The sequence below is a fragment of the Rattus norvegicus genome, chromosome 16 (genome assembly GCF_036323735.1).
Source record: "Rattus norvegicus strain BN/NHsdMcwi chromosome 16, GRCr8, whole genome shotgun sequence".
Classification (NCBI taxonomy): domain Eukaryota; kingdom Metazoa; phylum Chordata; class Mammalia; order Rodentia; family Muridae; genus Rattus; species Rattus norvegicus.
In genome coordinates, this window is record NC_086034.1 from 1,032,005 (window position 1) to 1,046,200 (window position 14,196).

The window sequence follows — 14,196 nt, forward strand, 5'->3', positions numbered from 1 at the left end:
CCCCACCCCCACCCGCACCCGATAGCAGCAGGAGTCAGAATTTGCCTCGGGAAAGGTAGTCGTCGTCCCCCCACCCCCACCCCGCACCCAGACGACACCCTTGCCCCATGTCCCTGTGGACCTGAGCTGCAGTCTGCCCTCAGGAATTCCAGTCTGACTTCACGGCTGCCAGACATTCACAGCTTTGAGAATGATTTCAAAGCTAGCAAACACATTTTGCCTTCTTGTCTTGGTGATGGAAGGAGTGATCTTTCTGGCCCTGAAGGAGTTCAAGCCGAGGTCAGATCAGCCAGCCCTCTGAAGGATATTCTAAACTGGGGGTCTGTGGTGGGGGAGCTCTCCAGCCCGCTCCCCTGTTGGCCCGCGGTGCGCTATGATCACCACCCAAGAGGCTTAGGACTCGCGAGTCTGCGTGGCACGTCTGCACTCCCATGCGGACCTCGTCAATCAAACTGCTGCCCCGGCGAGGCCAAGACTTCATCCGCCCGCCCCAGGCCCTGAGAAAGACCCCCGCCCGGGCGGCCAGCCCGAACCCGCCCCCAGCGGTGTCATTGTTCTCTGACGTCACGAAGCGGCTCCGCCCCTCTCCCCCCACCTTTCCTCCCCACCTCCGGTTCCCCCGGCTGGCGGCCAAGCTGCCTCCGTCGACCCGGCAGAGCAAGGCTCCCCCCGCGGCCCAGCCGGGGCTGCGCCCCCTTGCGCTCTTCCCAACTTGCCTTTGTTATTCCAGCTCCCTTCCTCGCCTCGCCTCCGACACCGTGGCTGCCTGCAAAAAGCGGAGCACGGAGTCATCGCCACACCTGGAGTCCCTAGCGGGCTCCAGCCCAAGCCTCCCCCGCCTGCTCTGAAGGGGAGTGCGTGTGCGCGCGCGCGCGTGTCCAGCCCAGACGCTAGTTATCTTTAGGACTAGAGTCCTTCTAATCAGGAGGCGGATGGGGTTGAGGAAGGGATGTGGAAGAGTAAGGGGAAATGTGTGGTATGTGTACGTGAACCAGAGACGTAGTGCACGGGGGAATGCCTCGTGTTTTGTTTTTGTTTTGTTTTTTTAACGTACCGGGGATGGCATACAGCGATATTTGTGTGTACAATTGTATGACTCCAGGTGCACGGGCATATCTGGGATGGAAAGTGTGTGTACAAGTGTGTGTCGGGGTCGTGCATGCTATGCGTGCCTTGCTGAAAGGTAGGCGCAAATCGGCGTGCCGTTTGTGTAGGAGTTTTTGTGTGAGTGGCAATGGACCTGAGCCAAAGGGAGTGCGCGCTTGGATACATTTAGGGGCCGGTCTGCGAGGAAAGCCCCCGCGAGTGGGCGCACCTAATTGTGCTTCGTGAGTGCCCTAAGGCACGACAGGAGTGGAGCCCAGCTCTGGGCTGTGAGCCGGTTGGGTTATTTCCACCTCTGCAAATTGGGAGCGCTCAGCTCGCAGCGCTCCAGGCGCTTCCTACCAAGCATTATGGCGTTCTTGCTCTAAACTTCAAGTAGCAGTGGTTACCTCTGTATCCCTCGCTCCTTCTCATATGTCAATGGAAGCGCACTTCCACCTCCCCCTACGTCACCCGTGGTAGTGAAGATTAGGGTCCTCTCACCCTCTGTCCCAAAGTCTCCGGGGGAAACTCCGCACACCGTGTCTCATTAGCCACCCAGTCACCCCAATTCAGGTGGCTAACAGAACCTAAGGCCCCAGAGCCAGGGTACCAGCAGGAAGCGGGGTATGCCTTCTGGCAATAATTTTGCTCCTACCAATGTGGTCCTTTCCTAGGCACATCAGTCTCCCGGCTCCAAACTTATGGAATGGCGGGGGGGGGGGGGCGTTAAAGAGCAGTGAAGGGAGGTGAGAGGAGGGACGAGAGAGTGAGCAAAGCAGCATATGAGGGTAAGGGTGGCGAGGAGCCTAACAGGGTCTGGAAGAGAGCTGAGACCTGGGCACAGGGAACAGAGGGAGGAAAAGAAGGGAAAGGGGAGAGGCGGAAGGGAAAGGAAAGGGAAAAGGAGAGCGCAGCGAGCGCGCAGATGGAGAGCGAACCAAGGCCAGCAGACCTGCGCGCTGGAGGCGCGGCGCTCCGCTCCCGCCATTACTCCGTGCCGGCTTTTGCGGGAGGCCGGCGGCGCGGGGCCCTTTGGAAATAGAATAGCCAATGTAATCTGACACTTCAACTTGCTCGGCTCCGGGCGAGTTGATTCACTTACTCACCCCCTAACGCCGAGTTCCTTTTCACTGTCTGTGGACATTAAAAAAGCGAGCGGCGGCGGCGGGCGCCCCGGAGAGCAAGCGGCCGGCCGGGCGAGCTGCGATCGGGCCGCAGAGCAAGCGAGCAGCGCCCGCGCAGCGCGCTGACCCTATCGCCGGCCGGTGAGGAGCGGGAACCAGAGCCGGAGCCGAGTGGATCTCCGCGCTCTCGCTGCGCTCCTCCGGGCTCCAGCCTGCCCTACACGGCGGTGGCAGCGGCGCGTCCTCCAGCGGTGGCAGTGGTGCTCGCAGAGCCCGGTAAGTTTGGGGACAGAGCCAAGCGCCCGTTAGCTCCGAGGCTTCCACCCGCTCCCGGCGGATCGTCAGGGTGCGAGCGCCGGGTACTGTACTAGGGCTTTCCGCTTAAAGGTTTAGCTCCGGCCGGGCGAGAGAAGCCAGCCGTGCGGGCTCGGCGCTGCTGCCCTGGCCGCCGGGGGCGGAGGCCCTGGCCACCAGCGAGCACCCAGCTTGTGTAGAGCGACTCCGGATGAGCGCGGGGACCCGGGGGTTTTCGGATGTACGGGGCGCCGGTGTGGTTGTGCGCGCGGACTCGGTGCCCGCCTCCTGCCGGCGCGCCTCCAGCCGTCGCTCCGAACAGTCGGGGGCCGGCCGGGATACGGATTCGGAGGAGGGAGGAGAGGACCCGGGAAGAACTGGCTGGGTCTCCCTTGCTCCTTTTGGAAAGATATGAAGTTGTGCTCCTGTGTGCGTAGGAGAACCGCCAGGAAGGCGCTGGATTCTAGGGTGGCCAGGGGTTGGTGATGTTAAGTTGTGCCTCCAAATTTCTATGGAGAACACACTTTTGTACATGGGAGATGGGGGCGCGGTTAAGTTGTTTTGGGGGGAGAATAGCTCGGGGAAACGCGGCGCGTGGCTAAAGCAGGACACGTTGAGGAGATGTGTTGAGGCTTCTCGTTCGGGCTTCGGAAGCCGAAGGGGCTTTCAGGCCAACGTCTGGCCGGGGCTGCCCCAGTCGGGAGGCGAGCCCAAGGGGAAGATGTGTGTGTGTGTGTGTGTGTGTGTGTGTGTGTGTGTGTGTGTGTGTGTGTGTGTGTGTGTGTGTGTGTGTATGCGCGCGCGCGTTGCAAATACGAAAGTAATTTCCCCGTGTTCTTTCTTCCTCTCTGTCTCCGGCGGCGACGGCGGCGACGGCGGCCCCGGGGGAGTGGGAGGCCGACCCGGGAGGAGGTTGGGGGGCCGGGCCGGAGCTGAAGCTGGGTCCGGATTGTGGGAGGGAAGCTCTGAAAGCTTGTTTCACATTCCTGGCGTCAGGGCCAGGGAGAAAACAGTGGGGAGCACGGCCTCGGTGTCGTGGTGCAGGCTGCGGGATCGCGTCGCCCCCTGGCCGGGGACATCTGTCCAGGAAGCTGGCCAGGCAGGGAGAGGGCGCGGTGCAGAGGGCAGGCTCCCCGCCCTGGAGCGGTGGGGGCGCGGGAGAGGGGCGGCCTCCTCTCCCGGCCATTGTGCGCCAGCAGATTTTCACGGGAGACTGCCCCGAAGCCGCGGGAGAAGGCCAGGAGCCGGCCACAGCCTCGGGTTTAAAAGACACTCCAGGAATGTAAACAACCCGGGCGGGAGGGCTAGCGGACGGGAGCGCGCCAGGACTGCGGGCCTGGGCCCCCCACCCTTCCCGGGGGAAAACGGATCGGCGCGGCTACTCTGCCCTTTCCTTTACCTGCTGAAAACTTTCCTTTCTCTGGTTTACAGTTCCACCTTGTGCCTCCAGCCCGGAGCAGGACGAAGGGCCTCTCCCGCAGCCCGGGCTCAAGGAGCCTGGCATCCCGCACCCCACCCGGGAGCCCTGAAAGCCCGGGTGACCAGATCTCTGGTAGATAGCTCGGTCAACATCTGCCCTGGGAGCTGCAGCTTCTTGGGCTGGCAGTGCTAAGAGTAACTGAGGCTCAGAGCCTGCCCGCCTGGATTGCTTGCTCGCTTTCTCCCGCCCTCCTTCCCGCGGCTCCTTCCCCCGCTCTCCCCCTTCCCCTTTCCCCTGACTGCTTTTCCAATGCCCTGACATGAGGGAGGAAGATTTAACTTGGCAGCCCAAACAAATGTTCTCTCTGAGATCTCCAAGAAGCTGGCTGGCGGCTGGGCTGGCGGGGTGAGTGCATCGCTCGGCCAACCTTTCCCTCCTCTCTGCACTGCCAGGGACATTTGGAGCCCCGTGGGTGGACAGCCCCAGGCATGGACAGTGGGGACCAACCCCCTGGATTTGGAAGGGGCCGGTGGAAGCCCCTGCCTTGGCGCTACATAGAGAGCCATTGGCTCTAGCTGCCTCCTGGTGCCAATGGTTTTCTTGAGCAACAGTTTGCCTCTGCTGCAACCTGGGAACTGGGCCTGGTAGACCAGAGGGTTAACTAGTGCAGTCTCCTCCCTCCCTCGTGGGTGTGAGGACAGGCTGGTTACACAGGCAGGGCAGGAGGCCAGAGGCTGTTCCCAGAGGTGCCTGGTTTTGCTTATTACTGTTTTTTCTTTTTTTCTTTTCTCTTCTTTCTTTCTTTCTTTCTTTCCTTCTTTCTTTCTTTCTTTCTTTCTTATTTCCTTCTTTCTTTCTTTTATTTTATTTTGAAGGTACAGATAAAGGGATAGTGACTGGGGCTGGAGAAACAGGCGACTTGGCTGCTGGTGAATCCCTGCCTGCCTCCCTATGCTTGCACAGTGACTGGAGTGTAGAAGAGGGAAGATTTGCCTGTGAGCTGTTTGTGAAGTTTAGATGAGGGGGCAAGCTCATGGTCTTTCTTATCCGGACTGGTTTTTTTTTTAAGAGGTCCAAAGAAGGGGAAATTCCTGGCCCCTGAGTGAAGGCAGAGGGCTTGTGAACACCCGGGAGCCTTGTGCTGACCTTTCCCTCTTCAAGAAGAGGATGTGGAAACACCAGCATCAAACAAAAGGCACATTGAAAGCCCTATCTATCTGCCTAGGAGCGTGTGCAAGGAGATGGTGTTGTCCTCTGAGTTTTATGGTTTTGGTTGTTTTGTTTTTCTCCAAAGGACAGAAGCATCCCTGGCCCAGAGTCACACAGTTAGGAGACCTAGTTTTCTCATATGAATCAGAAGTTTAGACTTGGGAACTTGGTGGCTGGGGCTGGGGGAGGAGCTATAGAGTTTCCAAGACTTGAGCTGCTGTGGTTGTAAGACTTTCTGAGTAGTGCTCACAGGCTCACAGAGGGGACTGGACTTAGGAAAAAAGTTTGAATAAATAACCTTGTCTGTGCACTGCTGGCTTCTTTGTGGGGACAAAATGTTCTTTTTTTTTTTTTTTCATTCTAAGTAAAAGTGTGTGTGTGGGGGGGGGGGATTCAGGGCAAATGAAGAAAGACCTAGAAGCTGGGGTTTGGTTCAACAACCCCCCTGTGTGTGCCCCCCCCCCATACATGCAACACTTCAACACTTCCCTATCCACAGCAATCCCACATTTTCACCCCTGGCTACTGTTTAGATGACCCACAGGTTCACTCATATCAGAAGCTGGAAGGACCCAGCTGAGAAGACCCACAAACTTGAAGTTTGTATATGTCCTCGGAGTCGGGCGGGGGGGGGGGGGCAAGAGGGCCATGTGTAGGAAGCTTGGATACCTAACTCCAGGTTCACTGAGTAGTTTTGACCTAAGTCTTAGGGTAAAATGTTGTAAGAAACCTGTGCAGCAGCAAGTTAATTTGGGGAACCGTCTGTGGGTATGGTGGCATGATACCAGCACATAGAGCCTGCCAGATAATGACTGGGTCCCATAAATGTTCATTCATAACTGCTCCCATGGGTCCTTGCCAGGTTCCAGCCTCTCCTGCATCTTTATGAGACTCCTAGGGTTTTGTGTAGAGAACAAAGGCTGCTGCCCTAATTACCCCTGACCCTGACCCTGGCTGCAGTTTCTCCTGGTGACTGCTGGATCCTCTCAGCAAGACACAATGGCCTCCACCCAGGCCCTCTCTGGGGGAAATCTTTGTCCTGAAGATACTCTGAGGCAGGGTTGTGCCAGCCTTCTTGGGTACGTGAAGCCTAGACTGGAAGCTTCGGCCATGAGTTACACTGCCCCTCAGGGAGGCAACACATAGCAAACCTACCATAGACACTAGATGGGGAAGGGAAGCATAGCATGAGGCTGTGGTTTGCTAGCTGTGTGGGCCAGGATGTCACTCTGCTGGGCCTCAGTCTCCTGATTTGTAAAGTGGGTTCAAGCCCAGAATGCCTATCATTCCATGGTTGCTGGGAGGATGAGGCCAAAACAAACATTTGAGTCTTCATCCTGAAAGTTAGGCAGCCTCTGGTACAGAACAGACCTATGATGGAAGGGCCAGGTTGGGGGGTAAGGGATGCTGGAAACCTTTTCCAGATGTTGCTCCATTATCCCTACCTCCCTGATAGTTGACTGCTCACTGTTCAACCTTGGCTTACATGCTTCCTGTGCTAGGGTGCTCACCACCACCTCTGGGCAGCATCTGAACTCATTGGATGCCTCCGGGAAAGCCATATCCCCTGAGAATCCTGACTTAAAATGCTTTGGCCTCTCCCAACCACAGGCTTGTTTTCCCTTAATGACCATGAGGTCTGAGTCCTGTATCATAATGGAATGATATGTGTACATGGGGTGTGGGGGGCACCCTTCCAATAGCTGTTTCCAGCCTTTTGAAATGAGAGAAGTGCAGGGAAGGGTCTGCCCAAGAGGTTCTCTTCCATTGACTCTAGGATACCAGGCTTGTTTCTTGATGCTTCTTTCCCCGCACAATTGCATTTGACCTGGGAGGAGCTGCATAGCGAGGGTAGGGTCAGGTCAGGGGCCCAGGATTGACTATTCATGTGTTTAATGAGAATCTACAGAGTGAAGACGGTGGCCCTCGAGACCCAGAACTATGCAAGACACTCTTAGGAGCTTTTGTCCAACAAGGGCAGAAAGACCAGTCCAAATAAATAATTACCCACCAGCCTCTGGCTGCCTGCCACGCGCACATGAGAAAGGGCGTGGCCACAGCCCCTTCCTTTGCCTGCTATGGTCCATCTAGAATCGGTATTTTTCAAACTTGTTTGGTCCCGCAAACAACAGTGTCAGCTACTGTGTGGAATTATTTTTCATTTAACAGAGAAGGAAACGAAAGCTTAGAGAGAGGCCAAGAGGTTGTGCTTAAGCCAGGACTCAACTGTAGGCCTTACAGATCCCTACCTCACAGTGCATTGAGCAATAGCCCCAACTATGCTGGGATGTGCCACAGAAACCTGTGTGGGCCCCAGGGGTGGCAGTGAGGGAATGAGCAGAAGCAGCAATTGTTTCCAGGAAGGGTCACAGGTCAGCTTCCCTGCATCTGGCTATATACAGTCAATGCCTCTAGCAGCTCGCTCTCTCCTCTCTCTCTCTCTCTCTCTCTCTCTCTCTCTCTCTCTCTCTCTCTCTCTGTCTCTCTTTCTCTCTCTCTCTCTCCCCCCCTATCTAGAGCTTACACTGAACCTCAGATTCTGTCTGCCCGCCTAGGTGTCTGTATGTACCAGCTTCAGCTCTGCCAGGCCCTGGAGGAAGAAGCAAGATTGTCCCTGGGCTGCTATGGTTTCTATAGATACAGAGTATGACTCAAACTGCCCCTCCTCTGGCTGAGTCAGTCTCCTACACTATGTAGGGTGGCCGCCCTTTAGGGCCCCTGGATACTCCCTCCCCTCCACCATGGCCACCACTTTTGCATCTGGTCATCTGGAGCCTAACTGACTGCCACTTTTTGATACCCACTTTGACTGGTGGGATTGTGGGCAGTGGGTAACTGGGCAGGCTGAGATGGTACCTCCCCAGGAAGTCTGACCCAGCCTAGCCAGGCACACCTGTGCAGGTAATGACGGTAGCCCCGAGGGACCGGAGCCTGCCCCTCCCATTAGGTCCAGCTGCCAGGGTTACTACAGGATTGTGCTGGGGGAGGCCGGGGTGTCTGAGCTAATTAGATTTCTTAGATTTCAACGCTCCCCTAATCCTGTTAGCCTGGCTATAATTGTAACCACTTCAAGGTTTTGGCCGTAGCAGACTGTTGAAGACAGACGGTGTGTGGAGACTCTGCCTAGCCCTAGCCCTAGACAACAGGTTGGTGATAGGGACTGCCTTCCCAGGTCTCTTGGGCGGTGGTGGTGTGTGTGTGCTGGGGGTGTGTGTGTGTGGGTTCCTATAGCATGTTTGAATCACAAGCTGTCAGAACAGATAATGCCCTTCCAAAGGTTTCCTAGGTCAAATCCTTGTTTGAACCAGTGGGGAAGATGGGGAAGCTGAGGCTGGAGAGTAACATGGAATGACAGGGGCTTCGATAACTAGAATGGCTTATTCTTGGGACCATTAGAGCAGGCTTTGAACCTCCAGGAGCTATGAATCTTCCTGTGACACCTGTCCCCAGAAACAGGATTTGAGGGACGGACTTATTCCCTGTTGGTGGGTCCACATGCCTCTTCCCTTCTCCTCCAGCACATGTGCTTATCTCTGCCTATCTCTGTCCCTTGCCCTTAGATGGGGGGGTGTCAATTCACTTGTCCATCAGTTTTTCCCCCACATGCTTGTCAAACTCTATGCAGACCAGGACATGGCCAGGCCATGGATGGCAAGACTGTGAGAATAGGACTCTTTTGTGTTTTCAGTGGCTCCTTGTCCAAAATTCCTTTGGGGTATTTGGCTTGAACGGAAACTACTCACAATAAGGGATTCCTCTGTGGTCTACAGAACCCTTCCCTGCCTGGAGGCTCCCCCTAAACCCCAAAAGGCTCACCCTATGTTCTTAGCTGTGAACCGTAGGAAGAAACACCCCTTCTACCCCAGAACCCCTTTTCTCGCCCAGGACAATAGAACATTATAAAGCAATGATTAACTTCACTCAAGGTTAGCAGTACACAGAGATGAACTAAACCCAGAACCTGGGCTCTGGCAGTTCATGAGTTCATTAGACATTTACTGAACATCTACTATTGGCCAGTCTTTAGTGCACCCCCATAAAGACTTTTTGTAACCTATCTCAGGAGCCCAGCTGGATTGAGGGAGGGAAGGGGTGACCCTTGAGTTCATTTTTAAGGACAGTCTCTAAACCTCTTGTAGTATACAAGCTTGATTGTGTGCATGTGTTTATATGTCTACATGTTGAGAATGGAATGGCAATGCGAGAGAAGTCAAACCAAGTTCCCTTTGAGAGAATCCAAGCTCTCACATGCCAAGGTTTCCTCCCCTCCAGTCCCCCAACCCGTCTTCTGAGCTCGTTTGGCTGATGGCTTCTCTGCATGTTGTTGGTTCCTCTCTGGACAAGGAACCTGCTGGCTCCACCCTAAGGGTCACCTGTGTCAGGTCCAGGTGACAGCTGCTGGAGGAAAAAGGGACCGGGCTCAGGATGTAATTGTCTGGACTTTGCTCTGTCCTCAAGGCTCCTGCCCAATCCCTGCACCCTGGGTGGACCTTGACCTCAGCTGGGTCAGTTGAGAAGCTCAGAACACCATTCCAACAGCCGGCATGCAGCCTAGCCCAGGAACAGACAGAATCAGGGAGCTCTCTGGAAAGAGTCTTGACTTTTTTTCTCCTTGTGTTTGGAAACACAAAGAGTCCTTCCAGAGTCTCTATTTGTCTTTTTGGATGGCAGAACGGGAGAGCCTAAACCCAGAGGGGTTCAGGGACAGGACCTAGGTCCACCAAGATGGCTTTCCTACAGTAGGATGCCACAGCAAGGAAGCTGGGAAGGGGCTGGTTCAGGTGGACAGGATTGTGTATCACTGAAGTTGCTATTGTTTACACACTTAAAATCATTTACTGAGTTCCCCCATCCCTGCTTCCACCCGTGTGTGTGTGTGTGTGTGTCTGTGTGTGTGTTTGGGTTTGAGTGTGTATATGTGTAGGTATGTGTGTATCTAAATGTGTATATGTGTGTGTATGTGTGTATCTGTGTGTACGAAAGTTTGTTTGTCTGATGGTGTGTGTGTGTGTGTGTGTGTTTGCATTTCTCACCAGGACCTTAGCTGATTAGGATACGTTGACTGACCAGTGAGCCTCAGGGATCTCCCTGTCTCTGCCTCCCAGTTCTGGGATTGTAAGTGGAGTGCACCACTCCCCTTGGCTTTTTCCGTGGGTCCTGGAGATTGACCTGGGTCTTCATGGCAAGTGCTTCAGAGACTGAGACAACCGTCTCCCCAGCCTCTTTCAGGATTTTTTTCTGACTGTCTGGAGTCTGTTCTCAACTCCATCTTTTGTATTTGACATCTCTGGCCTTGGCTTCCATATCTTTATAAGAGTTATTCATACTCTAACAATCACTAACATGCCGCCCTCCCAATAGGTTAAGAAGCTAGAGATGAGTGCTCAGTGCCTGGCTGTACCAAGTGTCTTAAGGAATGGTAGCCTTAGTCACTGTCATGAGTGCCTTCCCTAAGTCCTACTTCCAATGTACCGATTGCTCAAGGTCAAACTGACTCAGAACCAACCAAAACATTCTGATTCCTTGTCTGTAGGGCCTTGTGAAGCATCGGAGGGGTACCTATCCTCTCATAGAGGCAATAATAACCCAAAGACTAATAATAATAATCCAAAGACATTCAAACTCAACCTACCAAGAGGCTTGGTACCCCTGGAGAATGTCCTAAGTCATCTATCCGGCTTTCTGTCTGAGAGTCTTGCTTTTCCCCCTACAATAGTTTATAGCATCTGTGAAGGAGGACAGAGAATGGCACCTTTGGTTACTCATAGACCCCTCTGAGTTTCAGTTTCCTAACCCACCAATTAGGAACTGGGATGATGTCACAGCATCCTGATTCCGGTTAATGAGGTAGCACAGCACGCACTACCCCGCCCCCCCAAAACTGTCGACCTAGTGTGCTTGAGAGGAATTCCTATGGTAAAGAGCACGCAGTTTCATTCTTATAGCCCCCACCTTCGGGAGAGATGGCCCACAGATGGCTTCAGCGTGGACATCTTGAAACGGTATCAGAAGGATGCCCTTGCCCACAAGGCTGGTGTCCCTGACCATGAGAGGAGTAGCTGGGCGTGTCTCGAAGCTCCTCTTGGCCACGTTCCACATTTTACTGGTGGGAAAACCAAGGTTGGAGAAAGAAAAGACACTCAACTAAAGTCCCTAAGGAAAGAAAGGCCTCCTGAGACATATTTCCTGGGCCAGGGTCGAGTGGTCCTAGGAATGTAGGATGAATGATTGTAGGTATGGCCTTCTGGAATAGTCTGGTGTTCCTGGGACACAGTCCTATCTCCTGCAGCGTGGAATGACTGTGTCCAGATTCAGGCCGAAGCTCCTTTGGGAGGATTAGGTGGGGAGAAGTTCCCCCCAACTCTTTCTCCAAGGAAGGCAGTAGACCAGGTCAGACGCTATGTGGCTCCTGGAGAAGGACACTCCACCTGGAGAAGAGCTGCCTGCCATGACACAGTGAAGTGGCCTTCTCTGGGGGCTTTGCATGCAGAGAGGCAGTTTGGGTAGGGCCTTGTGGAGGGGCTGTGACCCCCACATGCCACTGTGGTTAGCACATCATTTCCCTGGCTTACAGTCTTTATGTTGTGACTTTCTGGACTTCAGGAACTGTCTGGGTGTCTGACAGGGAGAGGAGGCTGCTCACTGCCCTTCAGCCTCTCTACTCATTGTGCATGGGCGACTGGAGCCCCAGCGCCTCACTGTGTTGTAGATCCTGAGAGAAGAACTGAAATTCCGGGGGGAATTCTAGTTCTGTTAGGATGTTTGCTGTGATGCTATGAACTCAGCTTCTGCTGGATCCCCTCACTGAAGGGTGAGCCTTCAGTGCCCCCAGCCGGCCTGAGCTGACTTTGAATTTCTGCTGTTTCTTCTCAGCCCAGCTGGTCCCTTCATGCAGGGGTGGGCCTGCTTGGAGGGTTTGAATCCATTCAGGCCTCAGAATTCTTGGGTTTTCTGACTTGGATAGTTTCCCTCTTTGCCTGCTCCCTCAAAGTGCCAAGGCTACACGGCGTGTTCTATACCACCCACAGGTTCCACATACCCACTTCCAGTATTCCTGGGACCTTTGGTTCCTATGTCCTTGAGGTATCTTGGCAGCCACATCCTGAATAGTTATATGTCCTGTGTATGGCATCCCCAGAGTGTCATGTGTGGCCTTGTGCGTCTCCAGTAGTTCCAGCTCCAGAGTAAGGCTGTTCCTTACTCCCCAGCAGTCCCTTCCAACTGAAAAATCCCATGTTCCATGGGGCTTAGAAGGGCTCCTGGGGCCCAGTTTTCATCGCAGAACCATGAAGACTTCAGGATTCACCCCTCTTTTTTACAAGCGGAATTGTATTGCCTGAGTCCTACTCAGCTGAATCTAAGGCAGGATGGAGTAAGCAGAATGAGCTCCCTGGAGGGGATGGCTTTCTTTTGGCCCCAAATTTCTAAGTTAGGTTCTATCGATGTGATAAAACACCAGGGCCAAAGCAACCCGAGGAAGAAAGGGTCTATTTCCTCTTACAGCTTGTAGTCCAGGAAATACAGGGCAAGAACCCGGTGCAGCACCCTGGAGGCTGACACTGACGAAGAGTCCATGGAGGACTGCTGTGTACTGGCTTGCTCTTCAGGGCTTGCTTAGCCTGCTTTCTGAGCACACCCAGGACCACCAGCCCAGTGAGAGCCCCACCCAGAACCAGCTGCGTCCCTCCCCCTTCAATCACTAATTAAGAAAATGCGCTACAGACGTGTTTACAAGTTGATCTTCTGGAGGTATTTCCTCAATGGACTGCCCCTCTTCCCAAATGGCTCTAGCTTGGGTCAAGTTGTCATAAGACTAGGCAGAGCACTGGGCCTTCTTCCATTCTTTGCCATCTGGGCAGCCAGAAGACATCAGGCTGGATGGGGAAGTAGCACACTCTGGTCAGTCGTGGGATGTGGAAGTGGCTAGGGAGGCAGATTGTTGGGACACAGGGGGAAGAAAGTGGCTGGCATTTGCTGAGCAAGCAGGATCCTGTACTGGGTGCTTTTGGAGGGTGGTTTTTGTCTTTCAGGCTCTTCCTGTCACATTCATTGACAGCTGGAGGTGGGGGCAGTATGGATGTGAGAAATGTGTCCTCTCTAGCCAGCCTCCTGCTGGCACTTGCTTGAGTCCAGCATGTCCCTGACTCCCCACAGCCGTCTGTCTAGGCCCATTCCACCCAAACACTTGTCTGCCCCAAAGCGCTCTCTGTAAGAAGCCCTGGGTTTGGAATCAGAACTTTTGGTGTTGCTTCCTCCTGTGGCATTCCTTGCACCTGTTAGGAACAACAGACAGGAGGCCCTACCCTTGTCAAGTGCTATGCAGTGTCACCATGTCGGACAGCATAGAGAGTATTATTACCACATGCATCAGTAATAACATCAGCCCAAACCAGGCCAACCCTTCATTTACCCACTCTGTCTAAACCAGAAGGATAGGCCACTAGCTGGGCTGGAACTGGAACCTAGGTATCCCAACCATGCAGCATGTGGCTGTCCCTACATAAGCCCTCCACTGGAGTGAGTAAGGATCAGGTATAGGGCCATCTATGGCTGTCAACAGGGTCTCCACCCTGCTTGGGATTTCTGCTTTGTCTCACAGAGGTCTGGGTCCTAAGCCCCTGACCCTGCTCTCTAGAGTTGTTGGGTCTGGGGTATTCATTCACTGTGCTGTCAGGGTTATTGTTGTTCCTTGATCATGGCCTGCTTGTGGCTGCCATTCTCTAGCAAGACACTTTTCAGTGCATATGGGGCTGTCTTGTATTTTGCCAGTTGTCACTTAATAGAGCCAGGGCCCCCAGAAACCGTTGCCACCCTCTGAAACTCTTTACCCACGTGCCTGGCCTATTTGGCCACAAAATGTTGCTTTGTCCTAGACCACAGTTCGGATTTGCTGCTGCAGTGTCAGGTGACACGAGCCCTCCCAGAACCCACAGATCCAGAGATGATGAAGAGGAACCCTCTCACCCTCCCTCCTTCTCCCCACTCTCCAGGTAGGGAACCAAGGCCCAGAGAGCAGAAACAAAACTAGTGAGATGCTGGGTGCTCCTACCCTCGCAGCCTGGC

General features: G+C 54.2%; 1 protein-coding gene across 9 annotated transcripts in view; it reads left to right on the forward strand.

Annotated features, from left to right (window-relative positions):
- The first annotated feature begins 1,978 nt into the window (after window positions 1-1,978).
- Window positions 1,979-14,196, forward strand: part of Zmiz1 (zinc finger, MIZ-type containing 1) — a 205,443-nt gene continuing 193,225 nt past the window's right edge. For 3 of the 9 annotated variants that reach the window (XM_006252539.5, XM_006252538.5, XM_063275483.1), the window contains exon 1: window positions 1,980-2,486. The gene's annotated coding sequence lies outside the window, so the exon portion shown is untranslated. Of the gene's footprint in view, window positions 2,487-3,935; window positions 4,330-5,783; window positions 8,280-8,315; window positions 14,124-14,196 lie in introns of those variants that run through there. The other 6 variants (XM_063275482.1, XM_063275484.1, XM_063275487.1 and 3 more) reach the window with 5 other exon arrangements.